General features: G+C 29.3%; 1 protein-coding gene and 1 long non-coding RNA gene across 3 annotated transcripts in view; one reads left to right on the top strand and one right to left on the bottom strand.

The window, feature by feature from the left end:
- Positions 1 to 5553, bottom strand: part of LOC111636294 — a 15712-nt gene extending 10159 nt beyond the window's left edge. Inside the window, exon 1 of the long non-coding RNA XR_002758513.1 lies at positions 5186 to 5553. This is a non-coding gene — a long non-coding RNA (uncharacterized LOC111636294). The remainder of the gene's footprint in view (positions 1 to 5185) is intronic.
- A 64-nt stretch (positions 5554 to 5617) lies between these two features.
- LOC111636292 (POU domain, class 6, transcription factor 2-like) overlaps positions 5618 to 22750 on the top strand; it is a 50707-nt gene continuing 33574 nt past the window's right edge. The window contains exons 1-2 of one of the 2 annotated variants that reach the window (XM_023381506.1): positions 5618 to 5746; positions 5841 to 6006. The gene's annotated coding sequence lies outside the window, so the exon portion shown is untranslated. Of the gene's footprint in view, positions 5747 to 5840; positions 6007 to 21253; positions 21417 to 22750 lie in introns of those variants that run through there. The other variant, XM_023381507.1, reaches the window with a different exon arrangement.

Here is a 22750-nt window from a genome sequence, read left to right on the forward strand (position 1 = left end):
GGCCGCGATTTCTGATATTATTTTTCTGCGAAAACTTCGTTGACCTTTGGAGACATCATTAATATAAATAATTTTTATGGCCGTTAAATAAGAAATGTTTCTTTCACAAGAAATGTATAAAATTACAGTACTAAACAGACGATAGGTCGCCTAACTCGCCGTAGCGTGACGCTAGACGGCGAAAAATATATATTTAATTATAATAAAGTTACAATAAATTAAGTTAATATATAATTATATATACAGTACCTAATTTATATATAATTAATATATAATTATATGTACAGTACCTAATTTATATATAATTATATGAACAGACGATACTAAACTCAATTTATCCACCTAAACGTCCGTAGCGTGGCGCTACGGACATCGGGAAAGTAGTTCGGCTGCCCGATGACGTTTTACGTATTATAGGAGTTATTTTTACCGTTGTTTACGGATACTGCCACAATTTTTATAGGAATCATAACTATAGGAAACGGTTTTATAGGGGGATCTACTGTAATAACATTTCCTCCTCTCCTACATAATTAGACTGAAGTAACTATTTTGCTTAAACTAGTCCTATTATATGATTCAGTTTCAGTTATATATCATAATAATTATCATAATTCAGCAGTACAATTGTCTCTTGATAGTCCGACGTTTTGTAATCAGACATGCTCACTAGTCTGACGCACCTCCCGTCAAGGTCACCGTAGTCCCCATCCCCGTTACGTGTCTGTTTGCACAGAAGCATGTCGCAACATGAATCTCCTCACCCAATTCTTACACAATGAAACACATTTCGTGTGTTTTCCATGAGCAGTTCTATTCCAACAGTTGGAGTAGGGAATATTGTAGGCTACTGCTAGCAAAACAATGCCAAATATGTAATCACTTTTGGTAATCCAACATCCCTTTGGTCCCATACCTGTCGGATTATCAAGGGACAACTGTATTTCTAAATTTTTGATAGGCAATTTGGATTCTTTCAAATACAATTAGTTTATATATTCCATTATATTTAAATATATAGTTTTATTGAATTTAATGACATTTTACTCCAATTTTCTTTAATTTATAAATATGTATACATATAAGTCCTCATTGTTTAATTGCAGCATTGTGGAGGATAGATACAAGTACATTTGTAACTCTGGAGCTCAATTCAATTGATCTTTGAGTTGGTTTTTACTATGAAAATTCATAGTAAAAACCTGAGGGACAAGATGTATGTCACCGTCCTTTGCCATCTTAGAGAAGCCATCTGCCAAAAATCATCTATGCCATTGGGAAAGCAACATATGGATGCTTCTCAACTGACAATTTCACTTTTTATCAGAATTTTCTTTATAAAGAGTGAAATTGATTGTATGAGGTAATAAATGTTTTTAAAATTTTTTATCATTATTTTTAAATCATCTTTTCATACGTTAAGAATGTAGTTTAAATGAAACAAAATGAAGTTTGTTGAATATCTTCATAACAGTTAAAATTTAGAAGAAAATTTGAAAAAATTTTCATAAGAAGTTATCAGAAGAGAACATAGGGCTTCTTTAAAACAGTTGTGTAGATCAGTGTCAGCACTAAGGCATGGAAAACAAGATAATTGCTGAAGTCGGCAAATTTTCGTGAGTGAAAATAATGAACAGTGAAATAAATTATCATAGTACAAGCATGTGTGTAGTATGTAAGTGAAATTAAACATTTTAAATAAAATTTAAATTTAAAAACATTCAAAAATTTCTTCCCACTTCTAATAGATATGTCATTTTAAAACAATTTTTTTTTTCATTGTTCCGCAGAATCTTATGGACAGTGGACTTTGAAAGCCTCAGCTCTAGTGATGCTTGTCTTAATGACTTTCTTGGACTTGCCATAAAGGATTCTTCTATGAATGCTACACTTTCTTCATTGACACACGATATGATACTAAGATATACCAAAAACTGAGTTCCATCCCAATATAATCCATACAACTACAAAATAGTAGCCTTTACAGAGCTTACAAGAAAGGCCTATACACATTGTAACAAAGAACAAGACAAGCAGAAGGAAATAAAAAAAATAGCAGAAACTGCTGAAAATCATGGCTATAATAAAAGCTTAGTATATGGAATGTCAAAACCAACTCAAAGATCAATTGAATTGAACTCCAGAAAACATTCCGTGAGAAGATACATCTCCCTATTGCATTGCTATAACATATGAATGCCATATGCAGTCCTTATATCGAGAAATTGGAGCTTATACTAATATAAAAATTGCTATAGGCATAAGTCAGATACATTTGACATGCTAAGGAATGAGAAGGATTGGGAAGACATCGAAAAAGCACCAGGGATATGTAAAATTCCGTCAAAGATACCAGGTTCAATAGAGACCTTGTATATATCCGGTCTACAAGATCTCTCAAACAATGCTTCTGTGAACACAAAATGGATATTGAAAAGAAGAAAAACACTACCTACATGCCAGTGAGAATGGGATTACATCCGAACTACATCAAGCTACCATAATCTAGCAAACTGTCATATAAACCAGCTTAAGAATTTGGAGGCATTAGAGAGTTTTAAAGCAGACTGCCAGGACCTTTAGATAAATTTTAAAGATGAAAAACAACTCTCAAAGGCATGGCAGACTATGTACAACCTGGCACTATAACAGCAGAAACATGCACACATTTTTAAAATGCTTTTTAACACTTTGTTTAGTGGGCTTGTTTTATTTACTGTGACATTGTCACAATGCTAGGCTGCAATTTTGAATCATATTTTTATATTTAATTTATATGATCTCCACCTCAAATTAGTAGTGGCTTGCCCCTGTACATCATACTTTTCCTTTAACAATAGTGTTGTGCAAGTCATCTATCTGACATCTTCCAGGGGAAAATTTTTGAATTGAAATAATGTGACTTCTGATTTGTACTGGCAGTTTGTATATAGTTAATCAGGACCATCTGCCCCTAAGATTTCCATCTCTTGTCTCATCTTTCATCCAGCTAACTCCATTCTTGAGATTAAGGAAAAACAGATATATGAAGATGGATGACAAGGGAAATTTATAGGTCTGCATTTTCAAATTGCACCAAACAGATGGATCAAGCTGGGTGAGAAACAAACCACCTAACCGTGGAATTGGAATGCTTTTCTGTAGAATATTTAAAAAAAAAAAAAAAACATGATGTTTAAACTAATTTGAAAAAGAAAAAAAAAAAATGCTTTTTTATTCTGGAATCTGAAAGCTTTTTTTTTTTATGTGATTTGAATAAAAATTGGCTTCTTCCAATTAATTTGATGTGAAAGAGCATTTTGAAACGGAGTTTACATTTCACAAACCTCACTCAGAATTAGACAGGGGAAGGTATACATTTCATTGAAATTTTTATGAACATTGAGAACAAGTAGGATGAAGCAAGCAGAGAGTTAACCCTCCATTACAAATCTCTTAAGTACAGCGTAGAATGTTGATAAAGCATGATAATGTGAAAAATGTAATCTCTATGTACAATTTAGTCTCTACGGGGTGACACCACAATGAGATCTCGCACCACCTTAAAATAAAATCTTCCTAAGGCAGCCTCTGGTTCGGCCCATGAAAAAAGTTTTCTTTCCAATTCGGCTCGGGGCAAAAACTGTTGGCTACCCGAGTTAGGGGCTAAACTAGTAATGTGTCACAGATGTATGCTCATTTTATGGTGTGAAATGAATATGTGGTGTAGAAGTGAGTTTGGGAGAAGGGACAGAAAAGAGGGTATAGTGTCAGTAAAGTCATGATGCAGCTGTTGTGACAACTGTTGCAGTGTCAATTGTATAAGTTGTGGTCATTCTTAATAGCCTTTTCCGATAAAAACTTTTAATTCTGACTGCTTTTTTTTTGATTGAATCTGTCATTATAATATATATTTGTATAGCTTAGATCACATTCACGTCATCAAGAATTACAATCATGCCAAATTGCAGCATGTTGCAGATAATCCCCAAAACTATAGAATGGAGGTTCAACCTTCCTTGCAACAGTTTTAGATAAATAAGTAGCCAATTTCTATACCACAATGCATCTTTACTTGATTAATTAATTTAACATAGAAAACAGAGTTTTGATCAGATCAAATTATATGGTACAAGTTTACAATTTATTTAAATATTGATATATAAATTAAATTAAATATTACATTTTTTATGTCATTCCATTAAGTATTCAGTAAATAAACTTTTCATGATTTCACTCTATTTAAAGTTACAATTACACCTCTGAATGAGACGGTTGGGACCTTAACAATCAGTCATAGACCACATCCATAGGAGCAAAACCCAAAGTTACCATACTTCTACAAGATCCTCGACAAGATACAATCCTCCTATATCGGCCTCCTATTCAGGCCTACTTTCATACATTACTCAGCTAAGACTATTGCATTTAACCCATGAAACTATGCCGGCTTTAAGTAGCCCACTCGACTGTTCACGTAGTACTTGACGTTACATAGCTTTGAGAAGGCACACCCCATGAGCACCGAGGAGTGAGTAACAGCGAGCACCAACACCAAAGCACGTGACAACACACAGAACATCAATTAAGGTGAGCAATAGTTTGCCGCAACTAACGTGGAGAGTAGGCAGTATACCGGTACACGGTAAAAATGGCCTTTGGAGGCAGTATTTCACAAAGGGTTGTGTATACAGGTATGGTTCCTTCAACTTTTTTTTTTTTTTTCATATAGGAAAGTCTATAATCCTGGGGTATAAAATCCTCATTCAGAGTTCACATCTTACCCTTTTAAGTATTTTATACGTATATAAAAATATAACAAGGCACTTATAACTTCTAGCAATACAGTAAAACCTGTGTAAGCCGAAATTGCACAGTACCGAACATTTTTTCCGTTTTAGGCAGGTTTTACTGTATTTAAATTGACAATCAGTTGAACATTTAATTTAATAGTCAAGTAAATATATTTAAAAGAAAGCAGACTTTCAACTTATCAATTTATACATTAAATACTCGTAAAATATTAATAATGTATTTTTTATTATATATTAAACAATAATCAGTAATGATGTTATATAACTTTTTTTTTATTATAAGTATTAAACAAAGTGTAAGACAACATCCTGACATCGAATCGAATCAGTTTCTCGTTAGAAAATTGATAAAAACACGTCCAAAATTTGCTAAAATCACAATTAAAATTCACCTCAGAGAACGCAGTCATTCCGCCATCTTGACTGATAATAATAATTAATGGTCCGAGTTCTTCCGCCGAATGAATATTGACAGAAGCAATTTTTCAGACATAAATAATAAAAAATAACGAAAAAGTCGTTTAAATTTGAGAATATTTAAACAATTTTAAATAATTTATCGTTTTAATAAGCAATCGGGGTGGAAGAACGATAAAAGATAACGGAACTATTTTCTCGCGGCGTAATTATATTTTTTAACATCCTCGTGCATCTAAAAATTTCAAATTTTCTTAAATAATTTGAAGATTAAATAACATATATTATTTTAAATTAAAGTAAATATCGCAAGATAATACATAGAACAAAGCGTGACATTTAAAAATAACGAAAAGCAGACGACAAAAATTTAAATGTATAAAATATCTTCCGTCCCCCCCCCCGCGCGCTATCGGTAACAAAGGAGAGAGCGAGAGCGTGGAAGCGAACAGTTTTATATCCCAAATACCTACAAACCGAATACAAGATAACATTAACGATGCCATCATAATTTAAATATATAATAATAATAAACGGTAATATTTTTAACGTGTTACGAGACTCCGCTTTTCGAAAAAAAACAAAAACATAAAATATCGAATTTTTATTAACATAATTTATATCAAATAGGTGGTGTGGTCAGTCGGACAATTTGGACAAGAAAGCATTTTTGAGCATCAGCAGACGACAAAGACCGACAGTACTCCAAACGAACCTAACAGGAAAGAAAAAAAATCTTATATATTTAAATATATATTTAAATAACATTAAAAAAAATGTCGACGTATAAATACAGGTAAGTTTATAACAAGTTTTACAAACGCGTAATAATCGAAACGGAGAGATATTTTTCTAATTATTATCATAATTTATATATTGCCTTAACCAGCGTCGGGCACGAGTTGTATATAAATATGAAAGCCTTGTGTGACGTTTACTTAATGTATTGTCTTTTTAAAAAACGCGTTCGAAAACACATAAATAACAATTAAACCATGCCGTTTATTGCTTTCATTCTTTGATAATTAAAAATATAACAAATTTGTATAAATATATACGAATCTATACGGCGGATGAAGAGGTTCAGTTACACTTTATCGATTCATTCGACTCAACTACATTAAATATAATTTTTAAACCGATACGTGTTTTTGCCATTTGCATAATTTATCGTATTGTATACAGACTAGTATGATTATTATTATTATTATTATTATATTTTTTTCCCTGTGTTGCTTCTTGCAATTTGAATATGCAAATATACTCAAATGTTGGATGGCTTTAACCTGTTTTCTTCAGTGTTATTTATATTTTTATTGAATTTGTAGGCGGGATGTTGCTAAATTTTAATCGATATTTTATAAATAAATACACTTTTTGGATTTAAATGTNTGAAAAGCAAAAATGCTAATAAATAAAATAATTTTAGTCAATTATGCAACCATTTTCAGCATACAAATATAGAATTCAAAGTTGTTGAATGTATATTCTATTTTCATTATATTCTGTATTGTTGTTCTGTTCTGTTGAACGTGTCTGTATTTATATGTTGAGAATGGTAATTTGTCCTGAAATTTTTTAATTAATGTTTTCTTGAATTAAACAGTTCATTCATTCATTTATTTATGTATAAACATTGAGCTGTTTTGTCAATTTCTATGATAGACAAAATTATTTTTCAGCAAAAAACATGCACAGATTTCTATCGTTAAGTCAATTTGTTACTTTTCTATGTATGTGAGTTTTATGCCATTTTATTAACAAAGATATAAATTTTGTAATATAAGCTCTTCATTGAATATAGATGGAATGTATTTAATGTTGTGTAAGCAGATTTTTTTTGCAGTTTTAGTTTTATAGGATGTAAGGTGATTTATTATATATAATTTTGTATTTACCCTCAATGATTCAAAAGCAATGTTTGTGAAAGACTTTATACATGTTTGACCGTTATGAATATGAAAATATATTGTTAAGTTTATTATATAGTAGATATGTTTTGGTTGAGTGATCAAGTGATATTAACTTTATTGTATCTGAGAACTCAATTCTGTTTCTATTTGAATATTTATAATTTCTAATTCATTCAACCGTATTTCCCATATTATATAGTCACTTTATGATGAAAAACTAGGCATTCAGTAGTTACATTATCAATTTAAATTTTAAATGCTTCCTTAATTATCGTTAATATTAAGAAACATGAGATAATTACTTAATAAGTAGAATATATCATTATTAGATACAGATATTTATGCATATTAGTTTATTTTAGATTATAGGACATACTAGTTTTTATATTTTATGTCTTGTCATTTTTGACATTACTGTTTTATGACTGGAAATGAAAGTTAATAAGTTAAATTTAATAAATAAAAATTTTCCTCTCCTCTCTCCATTAACTATTTTTATATATAAAAATTTAAATTGTGTTCATAACAGATGAGAATGTATATTTTAAGACAAAGATCCTTTAACTTCGGCAACAAGCTGTCACAACCCATCGGGAGTCTGATGCGATGAATCAACATCGGGAAAACCCCATATATTTTAAGTGTTATCTATATGAAGATGATTGTACCACTGAAAGCAAAAATCTAAATAATAATTATCACATCTACAAGATAATTCTGGAGATGAATAAATGATTTTTTATCATATTTAATTTCTCATAAAAATTTTTTCTATAGTAGTCTATATTTATTATTAAAAATTAAAATTAATATGAATAATTAAATAGCAGCAGAATAAATTAACAAATTTTTATCAAGAAAAATCTGTTTCTAATTTATATTTTCACAATATTTTGTTTCACATATTATCATTAACTTTAATCTCAGATTCTTGCTACTCATTATAACTGAGCTCATGAATAACTAGTTTTTCGTTATAACATTTTTTTTATATAAAAACAAAAAAAAAATTTAAATTACTGTAAACAGTTCTTGATTATAGTAAGATTGGAACGATCAAAAATTGAAATATTGTATTGAATCTATTGTGGAATTTTAATTTGTATAGGTGTCATGAATAATACTAATATTGTCTTTAAAGCTGATCTCGAGATAATTTCTATTTTTCTTTATATTATAACTTCTGTTAGAGAGTTAAATTTTTATACAATTAACCAAATTAAAGTATTTACAGTGAGAGAAAAATAATAGTAAATTATTATATAAATTGGAAAATATAAATGTTGTATCAAAATCAGTGCAGAATTTAGAAAATCATTTAATGTTATTCAATGAAAGGATGTTTTCTTTTGGTACTGATTATTGCAAAATGCTCTTCTTTTTTGTTGATACTGAAGAAGAATAAAAGGGTAACGGTGTTTTATTTGATAATAGTATGAATTATTTTCTTAAAAAAATGTTTTACCTTTATGTTTGACCAAAAAGTATCTCTATTTGTCAAGTTTGATATTGCATAGTTATCTTAGTTTATCAACTCTTGAGATTTATTTTAGAATTAATCAAATATAACATCTAAATATAGCATTTTATGTATTGAATGCTAAGAATTACATATTGACTTACTTCCCAACAGCAAATTTTTCATACAAATGACTTTGAAAATGTATTTAAAGTTAAACCTACATTTTCAGTTTTATTTTAATGATAAAGTATTAATTAGAATATTTTGATTTGAATGATGTAAATATTTTATAAAGAAATTAAAAAATATTAGTATTTTGCTATTTAGGCAGATTTCTAGCACATCAACAGAATTTTTTCTATTTCTGTCTTACTTAGACTATTTTTGAGTGAGGAATAGCTGCAACCATCTTTTAAATTGTCAATCATTTTCTTTCTTGTCCTCTTTCTTTATTTTTCTATAGTTCTTTCAAGATTGTCATTCAATATACGGTTTGTTTTAAGTGTATGTCAAGTTCATATGACTATTCCTTATTATTTTTATTTTTAACAGCACTTTATTTTCTTTTATTTTATTCAATAATTTTGTGACCAAGATTAAATTCAATAATTTTGTGACCAAATTCTTCATTTGTGACCAAGATTAATAATTAGATAATTTGTAAAGTTAATTTTAACTTGTGTGTGTATATTTTAAATAACAAGTATTATATTATATGATGTAATACAAAAACAACCTGTTTATTTTGCTTTTAAATTAATGTAATTTCATAAATTAAACAAAAAATATTTTTAATGCATTAAAAAAATAAAATGTTAAATTATTAACGTATATAATTTAGTTCCTACTATAAAAAGTTAAGACAGAAGTGCCATAAGGATTATCAAATAATCTGCCAAAATATTTATCAGACTATATTAAGGCTAATTAATAATTACTATGGAAGCAAAGATCGGACAGATTTAGCTTTCATAACTGGCAGCATGGTAAGCAGGAGTTTGGATTTGGGTCCCATCTCTTTTCTTTCAGAAAATTCAAAATTAATTTTATTAAATTTATCACAAGTTGCAATATAACTGTCTATCTCCAAACAAATTGCTTTGTTTTCAGTTATTAATTATCTTTAATATAGCCGGATAAATAATCTGGCAGATTGTTTGGTAACACTGTATCACGATGTAGTGTTTGTTGATGTATATGTTATTGCAATAAGGATTATTGAGTAGATAAAATTAAAATCAGAAAATAATTTTTCAATCAATTTTCAGTATTCTCGGAATAAGTGAATGGTAAAACATGATTAAGATAAACACAAATGTAGTGTACTTTTGCTATTTTAAACTAATTACTGTGCAAAGTTGTAATAAGTGGAAATATCAGATTAATAGGATTATATATAAATATCATCAGAACAAAATCAAATTAGTCAGTATGTAAACAAAAATAAAAAAAGCTAATTTAACAGGTACTATGACATAAAAAAAAACAAATCGCTATTCAAAATAGCCGAAAGCATCTTCAGGTTCAAATGTTCTGTGGTAATTGAGTTCTAGAACATTGGTTTGAAAAACAAATTCAAACATAGTGCTCATTCCAATATGTCATGCATTTGATGATGATATTGTGAAAGAACCTGTATGTTTATTAAAATGCTGGGATTAAGATGTGATAGACTAACTTGTAAGTGTCATCCAGAGAGGTACACTTATTTGCAGATAAATGTAAGAGTGATGATGAATTTTACCAAATACAATATAAAAAATATATATATGTATATACAGTAGAGCATCGATTATTTGAATCAATTGGGGACTTTGGTTGTTCGGAAAATCAATTTTTAGGATAACCGATTATGTACGAAAAAATATATTAACCTATCCTATGTTGAAATTCGTTCAAATCCTGGCACGTCCTTAAGTACCCTTTCATGGTCGCACCAGTGCTTCCAGCTAAAACATGCACACCAACAAAAATAATATTTGAGTAGCCCAAGACATAGCCAAAGATTGCAGTGCCACAGCACTAGTGGAAATTTATATTTGCCGACTGGAAAACTTTCGGTTAATTGACGTTTTGGTTGATCGACATTTGGATAATTGATGCTCTACTGAATATGCACTAAACTTTTTACTTTATTTGGACATATACTATCCATTTTATCATAAATATGTGTTAATTTTACAAATTTAACATGTATATCAAATGTAATCTGATTTTATTTTTTGTTTTTGGCTGAAATGTTTAACAGAAAAGCAACCAAAATTGGATTATACAATGGTTAAATTTGAGCAGGTTTGAGTTTGCAAGAGTACACTGTATATTGACTTGAAAGGTCCTGCTATTTCATTTGTATAGTATATATTTACATTTAAAGGACATGATATTTTTAAAGACATGTCATATCAATACATGATGTAAAATTTTTATATGAAGAGACTTACTAAATATTTACTAAGGTCATTTATGAATTAATAAAAACTTAAGGCTGTTTTTTAAGGTTACCAACAAACAATATTTAAAAATTGAAATGTTTTTGGTCTAAATTTAGACCAACATTAGTAAGTGACAAAAGTTAGATAATGGAATGTTAAAAATTTTGCAAATTTAAATAATAATTTGAATATTGGAGCATTAAATATAAACTCAAAAATCTTAAATGAATCTTATAATGTAAAATTTAAAGTAAAATAAAAATCTTCAGGCAGTAAAATGTTTTAAAAACTAAAAAGTATTCAATTTGATTTTATCTTATTTAGACTTGCTGTGGCTCTCAGTAAGTCTAAATAAGATAATTAATATAAAATTGAGCAGCAGTGTAGCATCTTTCAAAGAGTGTTTGAAAACCCATGTTCTTGAAAACTAATTTGATTTTGGAATTGTCTAAGCATAGAACTCTTCTTGAGTGCCCTAAAAGTTAAAATATTAATGTTTTTTGTGTATCTACTTATTTAATTTGTTTAAAAACATTCACAGAAGCTGCAAACGAGATAACAAATAATTTACTTAATGTTTTAATACTACTTCTAGCAATTATTTTCTTATAAACAAATGTTTTCAGCCTCTTCATTGGCCCTGGTCAAGTACATAAATAGAAAAAAGAATTACAATTTCCAAAAAATTTGACTTTTTTTTTTGCTCATATACCTGAAGAGGGCTGATGAAGAGGTCAAAAATGTTTGATTTTAAGAAAATAATTGTTGGAAGAACTACTAAAGTGCTGGAACAAATTAAATAATAATTTACCTTTTATTTTTGTGTTATTTCATTAATGCATTTTTTAAAAATTTATTTAAAAATTGTTAAACTTAATAGAGAATAGATAAGAATTTATGAAAATTTAGCTAAATTTAAATTCTATATACTTGTCGAATAGTCATTTCTCTCCAATAACAAATCCATGTATGATATAGAATGCAAGCTTCCTGTTGATTGATAAATTACCTTGCACCATAGTATTCTTTTATTGCTGTCCAATATGTATTGAGTTAAATTCAAAAGGCTGAAATTATTTTAATTTAAGAAATCACAAAAAAAAATTTTGTTAAAGTACCATATATGTAAAACAACTCAGTCTAATGAACTTGATATTAATGTACAACTAACATCAGAAAAATCTAAGGATTTGTTACAATTATGTGACTTATTTTGCAGGTTTCGATAATGCGATTTCCTATAATGTGTAACAAATCCTCCATGTTGTACGGACTCTACTGTAAAATAATTTTTCTAACAATACTAATGGCTTGTGACTCTAGCTCAATGTTGGGACTATTACAATTGCCAAAATATTTTGTATCAGTGTACTAATGAGTAATGTCTAAGTAACTGGAATAATTTCCTATTCTTATTACTATTTAAATTAATTATAATTACTTGTGTTAATACTAATTTGATTTAATTTATTCTTGAAGATATGGATTAACCTGTTTAACAAATTATTTATTAAAAAGATTAAGCTAAATGAATATTAGTTTTTTAATTTAATTTTCAGATTTATTGAGAGTTTTAGTGTTATAATGAATCAAATATTATTTTTGATGAGTTCCTTAATAATTTATTTTTATAAGTGAGGAAACAACAGTATTCCATTGCTACTTCTCGTATTTTGTAATTACATTTTTTATTTTTAATAAATGACAATTTTGGCCATTAGATATTCACTTCTTATTAGCAAAGTAAATAAAGTAATGAGATAGCCATTAGAAAATGACAAGAACAAGAACATATATTTATTTATTTATTATAAAACATGGTTAATTAACAAAGTATATGGGCTTATAATAATTTATTTTCTCTTTATATTTATTAAGATGATGATAGATCATTCAAGTAAATATTTTTTTATTGCTTTATTTAATGTTCAGTTCCTTCCATAACTTTTATTTAAAAGATTTTTTAAAAATTATTTTTGTGATAATAAATTAGTCAACATTAAGATATTTTTAATTAAAGTATTGAATATAAAGTAAACGAATGGAATTGTTTATAACTTAAAAACTGGTAAGTAAAAGGTACAGAAATATGATATATGATGGATGAAATTCTTTTGATGAGGAAATTAATTAATTGAGAACGCTGTTTTATGTCATAATAAATCTAATGGCAATAAATCTTTATTGTCATAATAAAGAGCGTTCTCTGTAATAAAAGTATAATTTAATTAAATAACAGTTATGTATTAGATTAAATTTGCTAGAATTACATTAATTTATTATAATATAATATTGTGTGATACAGAAGTATTGGATTTAACAATAAAAATAAACAATTAATTNATGATAAATATTTGATAAACTAATAAATAAAATTTTTGAAAACTTGAAGCAAAATTCTAAAAGTATAGGTAAGTTTCATGTTTTGCTTATGAATATCTTAAAGTTTACTCAATTTATTGCACTGTTGCTAATGAAAACTCCACTTAATTTGAACTAGGGTTTCCAGATTACATTTACAATTCTGCTGTAGATTTGTGCCGTCTAATAGTAAACTACAGAACCTAATACAAAAGTAAATGAAAAAGTTATGTAAATTACTTTTAAAGAATTACAGAAATTAAAGTGTATTCAGTATATTTTATCACATTTATTTTATAACTACAATTATACTATCATCCAAGCATTATCATTAAATTATATTCTGGTTTATTATTGGTAGTAAGGACACCACTTTTATAACTTCTCTCAACATCAGCCCTATATGATGACACTGACAATGCTTTTAATGCTAAAGTAGCTAATGCCAGCATCATTCTCCTGTTACTTTTCCAGAAATCTGTAGGATTTTTATCCACTGTTCATTCTGAAAATGCAGCTTTATATTGTGCTAGTCATTCATGCAGAATACACTGTTTAGAAAAATTTGCCAATTCCAATGGTTATTCAAGGGCTAAGTCTGTTGAAACTACTTTAGAAGGATCCAATAACTGCATAGATCTTCAAAATAAAAATTGCTGGATGTTTTTATATAGCAATAGTTTGTTGCTTTGAAGTGTGGTATCATCCAAAAGTATCCGTAAAAATAATGCTGTTATTTTTATAGATAATGGCATGCTTCATTAACTGTAAAAATAACAAGTATTAATTTAATATAAAAAAATAACTAAGTATTAACTAAATCAAACAGCACATGCACAGAAGTCAGCAATCTTCAGTTATCACTTGCTAATACATTTTGGTTTTCTAGCATTTTTATTGCAGAAGGCATATCTTTGTCATTTAAGACTAATTTCTTCAGCTCTGATTCAAGTTTTGTGTTTTGTATAAGAGATTTAAATGGTTATATAGCCAAACTGCTAGACTGTTTTCTTCAGTATTGTAAGTTCACCGATCTGGTGGAGATTAGGGACTTAAAATCCCACTTCTAGGACACCACTGTAAGTTCGCCAATTAGGGGGGATTTTATTCCCTCTTGTCAGGATGGACTAAGATCTACTTGTATGCGGGTTGCGATTTTAGGAGGCAGCAAAAGACAATTGTTTCACAAAGAAACACTTATCTTTTTCGAAGATCATGATTAGAAATTATTGACAAGGTCCCAGATGTCGATATCCTGGCTGTTGGATATCTCTAGTAGTTTTCTTTTCGTCTCGCGGTGGTGGAGCCCCGGGGCGATGGCGAGTTAGAGTTCGGAGTAGTAAAGTAACACAAGATAGCAATGAGCAGAAGCACCAAGAGAAGAGGGTGACGATCACAACAGGTGTACTCAAGAGGAAGTCCTTCATCCTTGATGGCTGAGTTTTTATAGTTACCTTGGAATCAAATTATTTCTAATTGGTTGGGCTTTCCCTTCCCCACTCCCCCATTAGTCTCTTATTCAATTGCTGGTAATATCACTTCTACATCTGTCTCTACGTCATACCTCTTCACATAGCTCATCAACAATAGACAATATTTAAATCTTTTCCCAAAGAGCAAATGAGAAAGTTGAGCTGTTTTCTACCCTTTAAATCAATTATTTTTGTCCACAGTCAAGCATATTTCTTTAATATAGAAAATATTATTTGCAAGGAATAATGTATATTACAGTTTTTTTTTTTTATTCTTTTTAACTACTTATATCTCTCCTCAGTGCAGGAAGTATTGTCTTTTCTTAACCCAGCAGTTTCTTAACTGTAGTCACGCCTGGTAAAAATCCACCATTCTTTACATTATCCTTCATCCAACTCCTTATTTCTTCATTTGTGAATACATTCAATGTATTTTGGTTTATTTTTGAACATTTCCACTGTATTGATCCATATCAAAAAAAAAAAAGCTACTTCCAGCTTTTTTTTTTTAATTATTTGAGATGTTGCAATTTGTTGTTTTGCAGGGTAATTATCAGCCATTTTATCTTTATTATATGTATATAATAAATAAATAAATTGACATATAACTTTATTTACTACATCTACTCCAATGGTCATTTTTAGATATTATTTTTAGTCTAATTAATAATTGGAAAAATTGTAGTTTTATTTAATATTACAATTCTTTTCTAAAGTAAATAGTAAGCTAAAGTTATTTTTAGCATTGTATTCAAAAATGTTTAAAATGGACAGTTAATCAATTTGTATATATGCATGAATGATAGTCTCCCTGAAATGCGGATTCACTGTTTGATCATCTCATTCATAAATAACGGCAGTTTTCAGTTGTACTTTTTTTCAGATGGGTCTTATCAGAAAGATACAACCAAGACTTTTTTGTTCTTTCTGGTTATAAAAAAGTTGGTTTACAGATTTAGGAAAAAATTACACAATTTTCTGACAGTGCTTGACTGATTCTGAAAGTGAATGTGACTTACACACCACAGCAGGCTGTCTGTTGATTTTAAATTATTGATACAGTTGCAAGGCCACCAACGACTTTCTCTTTTTCTCAACTTATCAAGAGCATCTTAAAAAGTTTTGAAAAATCCTTTACTTATATATTCATTTTTCATTGTTATTTTTCCCACATACCACCAGAGATATTTACACCTCATGTTTCCTTCCTATAATCTACACATCAAGCATGCTTTCCATTTAATTTTTTTAAAGTTTATTTTAGCATTTAATATTATTTAGCTTATATATTTATAGTCTGTCTAACAAAAGCTGAACTTTTCAGAATTATTTTTTATGAGGGTAGTCAGTTAGTCTTATCGATGAAGATACGTGACAATAACTGTAATGCTAGTAGGCTATAATGTTAGTATCTTTTTATAAATTGAATTTTTACAACTAAAATAATTATATATGTTAAAAATTGTATCTCCAGCTTGATTGTGTAATGTTTTGTTTTGCTTACACATTATAGTACTGTAACTTGTTTCACAAATGTTTCCTGGGCCATAAAAATGTACAGTAGCAGAGACCAATCTATTTACTAAACACTACAATATAAAAAAAGTGTTACACAAATGTTAATAATTAATATAAAATATTGAAATTATTTAACATTTTAAATCTTTATAAGTTTGTATTTCTATTTCAGTTGTAATCAATTATGTTTTAATCTCTTCAAAAATTTCCTACATTTTGGCTTTTTAAATAGAATAATGTAATAAAAATCTGATTTCTGTAGTAGTTCTTTTAAGAAAAATCACTGCTGAACTCAGATTTTTAAATGAATAGCCATATAATACATTTTCAAGTAGTAAATGTAAAATCTCATTTACTGCTTGGGAAATAGTTATGTTAGTGAGATGTATTATATGCAGTAGATTTTGTTTAATAAGAGTAAAATATCTATTGGGTTGATGCAAAAGTTTCCTGAATTTTCCAGACTTCTCTAGAATAAAGTTCTCTCTTGATAGTCCGACGTTTTTAATCCAACAAGCTTATTTGTCCGACGCACCTCCCGTCAAGGTCACTGTAGTCTCCGTCCCTGTTACATGTCTGATTGCACAGAAGCATGTCGCGACATGAATCTCCCCACCCAATTCTTACATGATGACACACATTTCATGTGTTTTCCATGAGCAGTTCTGTTCGAACAGTTGGAGTAGGGAATATTGTAGGCTACTGCTAGCAAAACAATGCCAAATATGTAATCACTTTTAGTAATTCGACACCCCTTTGGCCCCATACCTGTCAGATTATCAAGGGACAACTGTATTCAAAATTGTTCCCCAACAGATGGCATTTAGAAGTTTCTTGTAGGTTATGTAAATGAAGAGTGTCAAGGTACACAGTCATATATAAGATGTATGTGGTGATACCCAACGTTTTGAATATGTCAAGTTTGCCAACTCTTTTTCGTGATTAGATTTGGATGTGCACGTTACGATTATTAATTTGGTATAAAAGCAGATGAATTTTATTGTCATTTGGCAAGAATGCCATGTCCATGTCTACAATCTTTGGTTTAGTAAATTTAAAGTTGGGCAGCATGAAGTCAAAGATAAGTCATAGTTGGGAAGGTCTTCCATTTACATGTGTCAACATTGACCTGGCAGCTTCTGCCAGGCCAATGTCTGGGCTATATGGGGAGAACCATATAGCCCAGACATTGCATCATAAGTTTACAATCTCATCAGCTCCAAACAATACTTCTTGGATGGAAAGCAGTTTGCCAATGATGAGGAGATGAAAATCACACTTGCAGAGATCTTTGTGTCAAAATAGCCCAAATTCTATTTAACAGGAATATTTGAGCTGCTCAAACGATGGAAGAAGGTTTTGTGAAGGTTTGAATGTGAGGCAATTATTTTCTTGAACAAACCAGAGCTGTGGAGTCGGAGTTGGGAGAAATTTCTGTACAGAGGAGTTGGAGTTGGAAAAAATGTGTCTACTCCAACTCCCACATTTTAAATTTACTTTATTTTTTTGTTTAAATGAAAGAAAATTTATTATATATTTATTAATTTTTTAAAATCTTTTTGTATTTTGTTATAATTCATTTNGATTTAGGCAATTAGATAAGTGATATAAATCTAGATTGATTCGTCTCAAATTTAGCTATTTCTAGATTTTATTTAATTATTATAAAGAAGGTAAGATCAGAGTTTAAAGTGGTAAATGTAGTACTTAACCCTCAATATACCAATATTTTTATAATCTAAGTACAAACCAGGTCTTATTTTTCTCTCAGTCATATGACTGTTTGTTTATTGTGTACTCAAGTCAATTTCACCCATACCATACTCAATACCAGGGCTGTGGAGTCAGTAAAAAATCACTTGACTACGACTCCTGATAATTTTAGTAGGCCGACTCTGACAAAATTAAAAACCAAGTCATTTTATGGGGGAAGACATGCTCATAGGGGGTACCCTTCTCTGAACTCTAAAAGGAGCCCCAGGCATTTACCCAAATACTTTTATAGTTAGTATTTTTAACATTTAACTTACATTAACTATAAAAGTATTAGGATAAATACCCCAGGCTCCTTTCAGACTTGAGAGTAGGGTACTCCCTATGAGTGCCTCTGTCCCCCATAAAATGACTTTGTATTTAATTTTGCCGAAGTCGGAGTCGGCCTACTAAAATTATCAGGAGTTGGGAATCTAGTGTTTTTTATCGACTCTACAGCCCTGGAACAAACTTGTTTGTTTTTGAAATAAATGTTGTGCTATGAAACTCTAGAAACTTTTGCATCAACTCAATATTTTTAAACATTAAAATGAATTAAAACAAGCTTTTCTGATGATTTTATTTTATTATATTTGAAATTGTTTTAGGAATTTAATTATTGCATGTGATTTGTCTGGAAAAAGTTTGAGACCAAGATAAAAAAAAAAAAAAAAAAAACATAGTAGGGGAAAAACAATTTAATACTTAGTTTGTTTTACCATTAATCTGAATAACATCAATTAATTAGCTGATCGTGGAGTTGCTAAGAGTTGTTAGCCTTTTAGGACTAATTTCATCCCAAGCAGTCAAAATTATTTTAAGATCAGAAACTTTATTAAATTTTTTTCTATTGGTATAAACAACTCTTACAAATCACTCCAAAGGTTTTCTATTACATTTAAATCCAGGCTACACAGTGGCCATGACAAAACATTGATATTATTGGCAGACAATCATATTGTTATCTGTTTAAAAATAAAATTTTTATCTATTGCTTCATATCTTAATGATAGAAGATAATTTATCAATACATCTTGATAGTCAGCTGTGTTTCAGTGAAGTGAAATGAAAGCAATAGCTGATTTTAACTTATGAATGAAAACTGTCCACACTAATCATGGATCCTGCACCTTGTATGCGACATGATAAAAAAATGAGGTTGTGATGTTTGTCATGCCAATAAAATTGCACACTATCAGGGCCATAATCACCAAAAGCTGTGTGATTCCATAAATCTTAGTGTCCAACATAATGTATTGCAAAGTCCAGCTGCCTTTTCATGTGGGAAGTTGTCAATTTTGGCTGTGCCTACATCTTAATGTATGCATGATTTTTACAGCCTTTTGCATAACATATCTCATTGTTCTTGGTGTTACAGGTAGCTCTAGTGAAGCTGTAATCTAATTAGATGACATATCACAGGATGTGGCTGTTCTCAATATTTTCCTGTCATCTCTGGCGGAAAGTTTTTTGGCCTATCACAATGCTCAGCTTTGCAATAATTGTCAGGTCTTTAAGCAATTGTGAATTATCATCATTGATCTTCCTAGTAGGCCTTCAGTGACCCATTCATATTTTCCACTATCTCTCAATGCACTTACAGTAGCTTGTCTTTTTCTTCATCTGTTAATGTTTTACCAGATTCCGTTTTTACTTTCCCAGCTGTTATGTATACATAACAAGGAAAAGTATTGGAATTGTGTTAAATTTGACCATCCAAGATTAAGAAATGAAATTTGTCATGCTTGTATATGAGGGACATTGATGATATTAAATTTTAGTGGTAAAAGGTTGAGAGAGAGATACAGGTGGGGTCATGTATCTCAAGAGGGGTGGACTTAATAAAGATTTTATTCATTATTAACATTTATACTTTTTTTTTTTTATAAAACTCACTCCTATCCTCAAAATTAAGCTTTTTGCCATTTTATAGTAATTAAAAATATAAACGGTTTTTATAACAAAATCTGATAACAGATGACATCACACACAATTTTATTTTTTGCTTAATAATAAAAAAGTTTTTTTTAAGTAAAAGCTCATAACAGCCAGGAAAGTTATACAACTGTCATTGCTAGTTACTGAAGATTGAAAACACACAACTGGATGTATGCAAATTAGGTTACAATGTTTATTGTGTTTTAGAATGTTGTAAAATATGAATTTTTGATCTTAGTCTCAAACTTTTTCCAAGACTGTATAATGTAATATAACTAAAACCTACTGAACAAATTATTATTGGGCTGTAAGAAAATCGATTAAACTAAAGAATTTGATGTAAAGATAGGCAGTTAAGCTGCCATTTTGAAACAATATTAATAATTAGAAATTAAATTTATTACAGAAAATTGCTAGAATGAAAATAAAATCTTTGCATAGCCCATCCCATCGTATACCCTGCATCTATGGAGAAGCCATTGCTATAGGTGCTCATAATTGCAATTTAAAAATTGATGTAGCTTGCACTCCCTTACAAATTGTCTTAGAAAATACAGATAACCTGTGGGTTATACATACAAAAGTAAGTTGTTGTGCTTTCCTGTGTATAACCTGTACCCATTGTGTTATTTGCAAAAATTTCCAGAACATGTAACCTATACTGTGTCTTCAAATTACCTTTATTTCCTGTGTGTAACCTGTAGTTTGTGTGTGTTTTACACAGGTTATACACAGGAAATTATTGTTAATTAATAGTAATTTAGAAGATTTTTAGAAGAAAAGATTAAATTTGAGTAGCACTCAAATCTGCAACTTCTACATATTATGCAGAGTGTTTGTTGGATAATTTAACCAGATACTTTATCTCATACTTTTAGACTTATTAATTTTTTTCAAAACTTGTTATAAATCACCAATAACCAAAAATCTACCAAAAAAGTATACTTTAATGAGCAATTATTTATTGTGACATTGTCACAATGCCAGGCTGTAATTTTTAATCATATATTATAAATTAAATAAATTTTTTAAAAAATGTGCTCTCAATCTCAAATTAGTAGTGTCTTGCTCCTGTACATAATACTCTTCCTGTTAGCAACAGAGTCATGCTATCNTAAAGATAGGCAGTTAAGCTGCCATTTTGAAACAATATTAATAATTAGAAATTAAATTTATTACAGAAAATTGCTAGAATGAAAATAAAATCTTTGCATAGCCCATCCCATCGTATACCCTGCATCTATGGAGAAGCCATTGCTATAGGTGCTCATAATTGCAATTTAAAAATTGATGTAGCTTGCACTCCCTTACAAATTGTCTTAGAAAATACAGATAACCTGTGGGTTATACATACAAAAGTAAGTTGTTGTGCTTTCCTGTGTATAACCTGTACCCATTGTGTTATTTGCAAAAATTTCCAGAACATGTAACCTATACTGTGTCTTCAAATTACCTTTATTTCCTGTGTGTAACCTGTAGTTTGTGTGTGTTTTACACAGGTTATACACAGGAAATTATTGTTAATTAATAGTAATTTAGAAGATTTTTAGAAGAAAAGATTAAATTTGAGTAGCACTCAAATCTGCAACTTCTACATATTATGCAGAGTGTTTGTTGGATAATTTAACCAGATACTTTATCTCATACTTTTAGACTTATTAATTTTTTTCAAAACTTGTTATAAATCACCAATAACCAAAAATCTACCAAAAAAGTATACTTTAATGAGCAATTATTTATTGTGACATTGTCACAATGCCAGGCTGTAATTTTTAATCATATATTATAAATTAAATAAATTTTTTAAAAAATGTGCTCTCAATCTCAAATTAGTAGTGTCTTGCTCCTGTACATAATACTCTTCCTGTTAGCAACAGAGTCATGCTATCATCTATCTAACTCCTTACAGGGGAAAATTTTTGTGTTATGGTTATTAGTGATTTCTTATATATCCAGTTCTTTTGAGTGTGTTAAAAAACACACTCAAAAGCTTATTTTTATTTGAAAAAATTATCATACATCATGAGTGCTATACTTTTACAACAAAGTAAGAAAAATAAGCAAAATGTAATTGTTAGAGAACTGCATTATAATGAAATTGAGTTCTGCTGTCCTCTGCCTCACTAGATATTAAACTATAAATACGTGCTTATGTTCTAGTGATACAGTTTTAAAGTTGAACATCATTCAACTATGACATTTGATGTCAGTGCCATGCTGCACCAAGTTTGAGTACAAACTGAACAGTATCAACTCCAGCAATGACTAGCGATCTTGAAACTTCACACTACATAGGACGATAAACTGGCTGTGTGAAACATAGAAGTATTATTTGGTACTTGTTGATCATTATTCACCTACAAGGCAGACTCTTAACGTGTAATTAATCATTATTTGCTCCTGTGCCATATCCAAAAAAATCATATAGAGATATTATTGATTTAAGTGAATAGCAACTAACAGCAAAATGAAAATTCTTACTATTCTATGATGAAATATTTAAAATGGATATTAAGTAATGTACTGTACATTGTAATTGTCAAACGGGATAATGTTTTGATTTTGAATCTGCAACTTTCACACAATGCGAAAAAAACAGTACCTATTTCTGCGTTTAAAAAATTGAGAAATAATTTTCTACACATTAAAAATATGATTACTTGAAAATAATTTGGAAGTTGTTGTTATTGTT

Source organism: Centruroides sculpturatus, unplaced genomic scaffold (genome assembly GCF_000671375.1).
Source record: "Centruroides sculpturatus isolate CEXI.00-Female unplaced genomic scaffold, Cexi_2.0 scaffold984, whole genome shotgun sequence".
Lineage (NCBI taxonomy): Eukaryota > Metazoa > Arthropoda > Arachnida > Scorpiones > Buthidae > Centruroides > Centruroides sculpturatus.